Here is a 10,466-nt window from a genome sequence, read left to right as displayed (position 1 = left end):
ATACAATCACAACTTGCCAAGTCAAACCCATCCCATAAAATGCTCGTAAAGATCCGTCGATGTAGCATTACTCTCGTGATACCTTCCTTCGCTCTTCCGTCCGAAATCAATAGTTCCGCATGAGAACCTGTTATTCAGCAAGATGGCAGTTGTTTTCATGAGAAACTTTCAATCTAGTCATCTTTAATCTTTAATCTATCCCTAATAATAAAGCACGGATTGACTCTACGGGTTCACCGTCACAATACGCTTTCTTCCTGTAAATTTACGCTTTTAATTTGATTTAAAACATATACACGAGGTGGTACTAAAGCGTTAATAATAAAAATAAGAAAAGGCCAACCTAAATCCCGACACATCCACCCCCACCTACCCCATCGTCTTCCTGCCCCGATCCCAGCCCACTAGCCGCTCCTAGCCAATTGCCCCACCCCCGCGCCTCCTCGTTGCTGTGCCGCCGGCGATGTGCGGCGCTCCCGGCCACGCGCCGCTAGCCTCTTCCCGGCCACGCGCCCCGGCGACTCCTCCCTACTCCACTCCCCTTGAGTCGCGCCGCCCCCGACCACGTTGGGACTGGGACACGTCACCTCCCAGCTCCGTCCCAGTGACCAGTGCAACTCCTCCTTCATGTGGCCTGTTGGTAAGAGCTCTGGCTGCTCCTTTGATTCGTTGTTCTTCCCAACCATTAGAGATTTGTTTTTGCATCAAATTGTAGGACATCTGTTTGATACAATGTCCACAAGAATATTCATGTGTAACGCACGGTGCAGCCCCACCTCTCTCTCTCTCTCATACATCGTGCTCTACTTGCAAGTTTGTGTTAGCCACCTATTTTGTTAATATGCTTTTCAAGGCCTACTAATATTTTGTCAGATTTCTCACACATTGTATGAGGGCTTTAGTGAATAATTTATAAAAGAGTGGAATCACAATCTAGAAGGCCAATTTATATAGAGGCAATGATCTACTGAACGTTGCTAATAATGATGCTACAGTTTTTCGGAATAAACCGGAAACTATAGGAACAATATAGTAGTGGTGAAATTTTGGATAGAGTGATAAACAACTTTTGTACTTTTCTTATTCAGATTAAAGGGAGATCACCCCCAGCTACTTAACAAAAAAATAAAATATATATACATGCTACAAATAAGTTCAAATCCTTGGGTGGGTTCAAATATTTTGTCATGAGAAGTCCATATGTTCAGTTTTGGGAAAGTATACCTCCCGCTGAAAGAGCAGGGGAAAGACCGTTTCATTTACGCCAAGGTCACCCTGATGCTGATCACCAGCGGGGCATTGGCAGTACTATGTCGCCTGGACGGCCACCTCTGCAACTACACGGTTAAGGAGATAGGCGAGGTCGAGCCTGAGATCCGTAGCATGCATGACTCCGTGGACATGGCAGCGGCCATGGCCCGGTAGCGGTGTTGATTTCTGTGTGTAGGTTTTTTCTGGTAGTGACACCTATGAAGAAGGTTAGGTGATCCATACGGGCAGGGATGCTACTGAGTTGGAAGAGTAGCCAACATAACACCAACCATAACATGTGCTTCTTACTCTGTGTATGGCTTGCTGTCAAAACACCAAACATAACATGTGCTTGGTTAGTTTAGTCAAGCCATTAGTTGTCTATAATGTACGAAATTGCAATGTTCTCATGTGTGTTATGATGTTTCAAGTATACTACTTCTCTGTTTTCTCGGAAAAAAAAGTATAGTGCTTCTCTTAAGAAGGTGGAGCCAACGAGGCATCACATAACTGTGTTTGATGCATTCTTTAGGTCGAGGGTCTGATAATGGACATAACACAGCTACTGGAGAGGAGATTAAAATATGGAAGATAGCAACAGAGGGGGAAGCTGAGGCTGGTAGATCCACTGAGCAAGAGTCCCAGACCCAGGTGTGTTTATAATTGAGTTGTTTGTAAGACCAATGCTGCATGGATGGTTGAACTCAGAGTCTCTGTAGTTATTTAGCTGAAGGTGTGCATGAGTTTGAGCTATATATTATTTTTGTATTTTTAACTTTAGAACCATGAAAGTTGTCCCTTTTTTATAAATAACTTCATGTGGAGAAATATTGTTTTTGAGGGAAACAAGGTCAAGAATTCGCATTAGTGGTTGGCAGTGGTAATATAATAAGTTCGCATTTTATACTAGCTAGCAAGACTTCACAGAACCGATGCCTCAAACTTCAGAGAAGATGGGCATGAATGACTGTTTTGGTTGCAACTCCAACAACACGTGCATCATATTTCTGTGCATCCGGTAGCTTATGCAGCCCATAATTAGTTTCCGGCAGATTGATGATTGGGATAAGTACATAGAATGCCCCTGTATAGGTGCGTACAGAATGACGATTGGGAGTTTTCTGAAGGTTAGAATTCCAGCATATTAGTATCTTCATTTTCCAACAGACTAAAAGGATATAAGTTTTGGTTATGCGCCCATTTGTGTGTGCACGTGGGTAAAAGATCCTTGGAGATTTTCGTTTTTTTAGATCTCTCATGCACCTTGAGCTAGCAATCCAACCTACAATGTCACTTTTCGTATGAACAAGGCTCAAAATAAAATATTTTGAATACTGTCCTGACATTCTTGTGAATCTGCACCTCAAAGTTTTAATTTTTGCAGCAAACAATGCAGAGAAACAAGAGTAACAAGTACGGAGTAATAGATCATATAAATGTATGGTTGTGACTGATCAGTCATGGTCCAAGAACGATAGGGAAATTAAAACTAAGCAACACATGCCCGCATAATAGTAGAACCAGAGCAAGAGAAGAATGTTGACTAGCAGGTCGACAATGACGCCTGCTAAGGGAGCATCCATACGTGCATCCTTTTGCCACTGCCGAAGCCCCCTATCCTCGAGCTTGATAGTCTCGTGTGCCATCCTCGACGACGTCCTCGCCATGGCCCCCAAGCCTCGCAACTACGTCGCCAACTGCCACCAAAACTGAGCACATTGGCAAACCAGGATGAGGACAGCCCATACCGCACCCGAGGTAGTACTTTGAGTCATGCCTACAAACAAGTTTCTTTCTACGAAAACAAAACTTTTGTTTCTGGCAGCATGTTCCTCCCAGGCATCAACATTATGCAACCTTGAAGCAAAGGATGAGGTAGCTAGCTCCCTTACTGTTGTTTTATTTGATTCTCCTAAGGCATTCCATACATAATTGTAACCCTGCCTAAGCTTCCTAGAAATACATACGTCTCGCTAGGAAGTTTGGATATGTTCTAACTCTTCTCAGTTAGGATTAGCTAGATATATTCTAACTGTTCTCAGTTTGGATATGCTCTAACTCTTCACAGTGAGGAGTATATATTGATCTTAGAAATTTGTCAGTGATGTAATGTTTTGTGTACAAGCTGATTCGTCTTTTTGGTGACATCAGGTTTTTAGTAGATGAAGGAGAAAGTCCGCGCCAAGAAGACCATTCTGATGGATTCAAGAGAATCAAGAGTGAAGCATCAAGATATGATAAATATGTCGATGACAAATATGCCTACCGAGATACTGAGTGGTTTCAGATATCTTTGGTTGATTTGGATTTGCTCACATAGAAAAAGGATGGCCACATATATATGGTAGTTACTTCCATGTCACAAAGGTGTTCTTCAGTAGGTACTGAACAATCACGTTGAACTTTCACAACAATCACATTCTCAGTGTTGTTGTCATATCATATATCTCTATAGTGTTTGATCACAATTTAGACAATTGATCTGATGTTGCTCATCTTTCAATATAATATCTTCTTTTTCCAGATTTACATTTCCATTCTGCAGGAGGACCTATGCTTTAGCATGTTGATTTCGTTTTAATTTTCATGTTGCTATATACTTTTGTCCTAGCCTAAGGACCTTGGCGATTCAAGAGTTGTAGGACATGATACATACTGTCAGTGTTAGTAGGAATTGTGGGCGTTAGCCCCCTGTTGAGTATTGCATATTTAGTACGTGCAAGTCTGCTAAGGGGCCTCGAGATATGCTTAGTTATGGTGCTAGGTCTTTTTTTCCCGTTGCAACGCACGGGCCTTTTTACTAGTCTCTCCCTAATAATAAAGCACGGATTGACTTCGTGGATTCACCGTCACAATACGCTTTTTCCCGTGATTTTACGCTTTCAGTTTAAATTTAAAATATATTCAAGGTGGTACTAATATTTTCATGCCGGCTGCCTGTACGTCAAAAGCATTGAGCGACTTGGGCCCGTTTTAGATCTGGCCCACCTGGTCCTATGTGTCCGTGTGTTTGATTTTTTTTAATTTAAAAAAGAAATTGGTCACAGCTGGGATTTGAGCCCTGGTCTACTGGATGTGTGTAAACACATCCGACCACTAAGCCTGGGCTCGTGAGTCTGATAACCTAAGCGTCATTTCGGCTATTTAGAATAGAAGGCAATGCGTGTGTACTTGGGCCAAGACAATGGGGACGGGCGTGCTGGGCCGGCCGACTGCCCATTGGGAGCAGGCTGGATGCTGTTTTCCATATTTGTTTACTTATTAAATAGTCCTATATTGCTATTTTACATAATTTTTTATCAGTTTATATATGTTCTTAGGTTGTCAAATATCAAGGAGCTGCTTCGGAAATTATGAAAGAATATGGCATGAATAAGAATTGTGCTTAGCGAAACAAATGAGGGGAAGAGCAATAGATATTATGCATAATTAAGCCGGCAAGAAAGAAAATAGGCTCTAATTGCATGGGAAATAAAGAAGTTAGGAATTAAACGGTAATTGCAGATTTTTTGAAGGAGGTGCGGGAATCAATGGCAGGCGTGTAATGCCCTTATTTATATCTTATGAATAAAAATGATGTGGCATCTTTTTCCTGTATGATCCTCACTAAATTCAGGCCATTCTTTCTTTCGTTGCAACATACAGCGTGACATGTTTTCTTTGTACTTATAATCCTTACTAAATTTGCGCCAAATTTATAACACATTAAACATTATGTTTGTGCATACAGTCCTCGCTAAATTTATGTCAATTGTTTCTACCGTTGTAACCCACGGACATATATATTGTTTTTTATATTTATATAAATAGAGGTATAATCTTATTGGTCCTCCCATTTCTTATGTCCATGGCATTTCTTCATATTGAGCTAGGCTATTCTACCGATAGTCTGCCCGGGGCCACTTGGCCTCTACCCCATTGGTCCGCGTAATGTTTCACCAATAGAAAAAACAGTGCCCTCCCAACCTATCCGTGCGACCCACCCCAACAAATCAAACCCACCATCTCATTTAGGAGATGAGGCAAAAAATAGTTGACCATGACTGGAATCAAACTTGCAACGTCCACTGTTTTTTGTGTTGATCGTGTTAGCCCGCAAAAAAAGTATTGATTTTTTTAAACTAAAGTTAAATTTGGTGGTTGTTTGTGTCCTTCACATACTGGTACTAAACTATTACGATGTAAAATCCGGATAACACAAACACAAGGCACAAGCATTAGATTGTGCAGATGTGGCCGTGATCTCAAACGCGACCGTTCATTGGTTGTCCATGCAGGCGATGCAATTCTTTATTGGTTCCAAACATACGTGGAACGTTCGCTGTGTAGTGAACATCATGACCGATAATGATGATAAAGAAAAGAAATGACAACAAGGATGGAGGCAGGATGGAGATGCTAGGGGTGATAATTTGTTTCTCCCGTTGCAACGCACGGGCCCTTTTGCTAGTCATAATAAAGCACGGATTGACTCCGTGGGTTCACCGTCACAATATGCTTCTTCCAATGAATTTACGCTTTCAGTTTTTTTCACCTATATTATTTTCTACATCCGAGGTGGTACTATTTTATCTGTGTATCTTTATCAAAATCAAAATAGATTGCATGATGCGTCTTGGTGGGCTTCATTGTCTGTCTTCTGACTCATGTTTGACCCAATCCAAGAGTCGAGCAAAAATCACACCGAGCTAGGACAGGAAATTGTGTCCGGTACAAACTCATAGATCGATGCACGTATGGAACGTCCCTAAAAACAAGGAGCCCGCCGCCCCTCTCAATCATGCCGGCGCCGCTACAGGGGATCTCTGTTCCCGAACTCGACATCTCCATCTATTCCGTGCAGTACCTTGGATCGGAAGCGGTTTCTGGCTCATCAGCTCCGCAGACGATCGTCGACAACGACGGAGAGATCACCCTGCAGTCATGGCCGTCGATTGCAAGAAGCGCATTGACATCACGGCAGCGCCCGTCTGTGCAAGTGACTCGACACCTTAGAGAGCAGAGAGCGGCGAGGTGGGAGCCGACTATGGGTGCTGGAGGAGAGCCGACCATGGGTGCATCGGCGTGTGTCAGCGGCTGCGTGGAGAGTTCCTTGAGGATCCCGAGTATGAATGTGCCAGAAAAGCTCCCGCTTGACGCCGGCAGCGGAACGCCGAGGAGTGCGCCGCCAACTACTGGTGCGTGGTGTACGTACACAAACCTGTGCAGCAGCAGCGCAAAGGGGACGTGAGTTGGTGCCTGGTGTTGGTAGATGAGTTCGGCAACATGATGATGATCATCACACACTTGGGCGCCGCCGGTGAGACGCTCTAGCTCCGTGTTGCTGTCTTTCTGTACGTACTGATCAATGCGTGTGTAAAGACACGTACTTCTCCATCTATTGATCGCTTTCCATGATGTTCTGCCTCCTTTTGCTAACACGTAACTGACCTCTACTCAATCTTCAATATCCTGTACGAAACAAGAAATTTTTCTGTACATCCCTTGAACTTTCTTTTCCTATAAATTAATTTGGTTTTCTAAAGGACAGTAACAATTCCATCTGAATCCGTCCAAGCAACGGATCTATGTACTGTAAGTTTTCTCAATTTCTTTTGTTCTTTCTCCCTGTTTTAATTTTTATTTTCATCGCCTTATTTGAACTTTTTTAGGTCAACGACGATTTCACAAAAAGATCACTAGAAAACCGACTAAACTTCCAATAGTTCACTGGTCTTTGTTTTGCTCAGTTATATTTATTTTATGCTTACAGCCGAACTAGATGACTTGATTATGGCGAAGGGTCAGAGCATGCAGTCTTCTAGACTACAGAAGTTATACCTGGACGATAAGATATGGTCTCATGCTTAAATTTACTTTTTATTATAGTCAGTATGGTCCAATATTGTCGTAGTATCCATCAAATATAAAGAGTTAAGTCTATATATATTGCATGAAGTAGCTATATATATACTATAGAACAGGCGCTAGCTACCAATACACATGTCTATATTTTATGTTTGCCTTCTAAAAAGGAGGAAGTAACTATTGGAAACATCATTTTTAGTGCAATATTCCATACTTATATAACTTATTACAAGCATCTTATATACACGCATGATTATGTTTAACACTAACATAAGAAATATCTTGAATTTTCATGGTTATAGATAGAACAAAACATACCAAATAAACTATAATCTAATTATTCTTTTATTTCGTGCCTAGAATACCTCATTTGTTACTGAAAGATAACAACCGCAGAATCTGTTGTTCTAGCCTGAATTAAAATAAGTAAATAATACATTATAAATATTTCAAATATGATAGTCTTCTTTTTTAAGGAAAAGGAGATTGGGATGGGTGAGGAAAGAGAGCAGATAGATTGGGGATTTTTAAGAGAGAGTGGGGCTGCTCTTCATGGTTGATTTATTGTAGAAATTGGATCAGTGCTTGGGGCTGATGTGCTGGTTGATTTACAGATGTGTACAAGCTCAAATGTGGTTCATGCAGATGGTGAACAGTGAGCTCCAATTGAATGTTGTGAAGAAGTGGACATTGTCACCTGGAGATAGCGGTGGTAGCTGAAATTTTCCCAAACGTTGATGTCCTTCAACCATTACACTACAGGAGTTGTTTTCTGAAAGAGATCCCTTTCTGAATTATTAGTTCAAAAAAAAACAAGTACAATTCATCTAGCAGCATACAACCAAATGGACACAGCTAAGCAGGTTATTCAAACAATCTTACAGGAATCTGCTACTTTCGAAGATAACTTACATGATTCTGGAGATTGCTACCCTGTTCTCTCCGAGTTCACTGACCTTCTGCATGGGAGGCATAGTCTTTCATTTTTTGGCAACTGGATCAACAACCATGCGGTGGTATGCAGAAAAGTATGTTAGATCCATAGACTAATATTTTTGTTTGGTCTCTATGCATTTACTTGTGTCTCGTGTTTCTTAAGAATATCGCCTGATATGTGACTAATAAGTTAAGAGATTGCATCTGCAGTAGTCTGTAGCTACATAGAGGATGACTAGCCATTGACAAGCACGATAATGTTTTTATTTCCTCTTCCAGGCAATGAAGGTTAGACAATTATCTTCATGTTTATTTGAATGAAATGAAATTTGTGGACAGTGCGACTCCATTCATAAACTAGAGCCCAGTAGTATGTTCACCTAGATGGTTATATTTTCTTCTTAGAATAATTTACCATGTGAGAATTAGTCTATGCATTAGGATTATAATTATTTATGTGGCATTGCCTCATAAAGATTTACATTGCAGTCTTGCTAAGTTTCAGTCGACTGAGTCTCAGTCGATGCTATATCCGTGAGATCTTACATTGATATTCGTGAAAAAATATATTTGTTTTTTCTCTCTCTTGCATGTTATGCACTTGACCAAAACTTGGTTAAATCTTAATCGACTTAGACCTAGCCACACCCTTTTGTTATCTAACAATTGTACACCAACCAATGACGAGACGGTCGAAATCTGCACACATTCAACACTCATTGTGATAAGTGGTTAAATACATAATTCTTTTATCCCGTCGCAACGCACGGGCCCTTTTGCTAGTCATCTTTAATCATAGCAGTACAATGAACACCAAAAATAATAATAAAAGCTACATCTAGATTCGTAGACCACCTAGTGACGAGTATAAGCATTGAAGCGAGCCGAAGGCGCGCCGCCATCATCGCCCATACCTCGCAGGAGCCGGAGCACAACTTGTTGTAGTAGATAGTTAGGAATTTGTCGCGCTAAGGCCCCATATGACCAACACTCCAGAACAACAACCACCGCAGATGAAGAGAAGTTTAGTTCGGAAGGATCCAACCTGAGGACACATAAACAAAGATGAACAAAGACCGGATCCGAGCAGATCCACCAATGACAACCACAAACCGGATCTCGTGAGATCCGCAGGAGACACACCTCCACATGCCCTCTGATGATATTAGACGCACCACCGGCACAGGGGCTAAGCGGGGAGAGCCTTATTCCATCTCCAAGAAGGCACCGCTGTTTTGTCTTCCTGAACAGGACACACCCCTAACAAAACTTAAAGAAGCACCTAAAAACGGAGCCCTCCCGCCGGTAAGGACCGGGATCCACCGTGCACCTATGGCCCTTAGGCCATAGGAGATGTGGCAGATCGGCGACACAGTCGACTAGAGGAAGAAACCCTCGCCATATTTTCTTGGAGGAGAGACACAGGGACGAGAGATGTTGCACCTTACGTGGCACCCTTTTGAAACAAGGTGGCTGTTGACCGCAGGGATTAGCTCCGGGTGTAGGTAGGGTCAGATGGGAAAGTTCTAGTTGTACCCCGATACCAGTGTACCTGTACCCTCTATCCCATCGTCCATTTTTGCATCCAAGTCCGTGCTCGAGAAGTTTTCTTTTTCTCTTCTCCCAAACAAAGGAGCATTTGAACTCTAAACTTTGCAGATCAACCCAGATATTTGGCACAACATAAGTTTTTTAAACGATAAAATTCATTCAAAGTTCAAAAATTGACAAATTTATCTTTCTTCAAGAAAATAGAAAACATTATATACAATGAGTGATACTTGTGTATAGTTGTTCCGCAAAATTTCAGGGTCAAATGTCCTCTTGTTTGGAAGAAACCAAAAGAGAAATTTCTATGAAAGAGCATTTCTAGTAGAAGCCGCAAAAACCGGTACTGCAAAATCATTCTAGGGTCCCTAAAATGATTTTGCGGGAATACGAAGGTTCCGGCAGAACAAAACTCGTATCTCATGCTGAAATTTTAAAACTTCTTTGTACTACAAATAAACTTCATTACACCTAAAACTAAAGTACACATAAAAACGGCGGAATGAGGGATGAATTTGTCGCCGAAGGCTGTGATGGCTGCTAGTGCCAGGGCGGGCGATTTTGCAGCAGAGGGATAGGGTTTGGTAGGCCTAAATCCTGGCCGGGACCGTATATATAGGTTTGGAGGGACGGTTTTGCATACGGGCTAGCTTTAGTTTAAGGGATCTATTCGGGCCGAAAAAAAGCAAGATCCTGTAAAACGGACCGCGTTTTACTCGCATACGAGTTTCTACGGGATCTGCTATAGAGACGCTCTAAGAATAGCATGAATCTTAATGCAAATTGAATGGTCTAGATAGAGTATAGAAAACTCCAGGTCAAATCCGCACGGTCGTGTGCAAATACGTACGCCCCTTCCCTCGGAGCGAAACAAGCGTTGCATC

At 41.9% G+C, this 10,466-nt stretch overlaps 1 long non-coding RNA gene across 1 annotated transcript; it reads left to right on the top strand.

Annotated features, from left to right (window-relative positions):
• The first annotated feature begins 386 nt into the window (after window positions 1–386).
• Window positions 387–3,782, top strand: LOC119327782. The gene is made up of 3 exons (XR_005158693.1): window positions 387–640; window positions 1,784–1,902; window positions 3,403–3,782. It is a non-coding gene; the product is annotated as an uncharacterized LOC119327782 (long non-coding RNA).
• Window positions 3,783–10,466: the final 6,684 nt, after the last annotated feature.

Source organism: Triticum dicoccoides, chromosome 7A (assembly GCF_002162155.2).
Source record: "Triticum dicoccoides isolate Atlit2015 ecotype Zavitan chromosome 7A, WEW_v2.0, whole genome shotgun sequence".
In the NCBI taxonomy this organism is placed as follows: Eukaryota; Viridiplantae; Streptophyta; class Magnoliopsida; order Poales; family Poaceae; genus Triticum; species Triticum dicoccoides.
The sequence above is the reverse complement of the archived record's forward strand: the minus strand, read 5'-3'. Positions and strand labels throughout refer to the sequence as shown.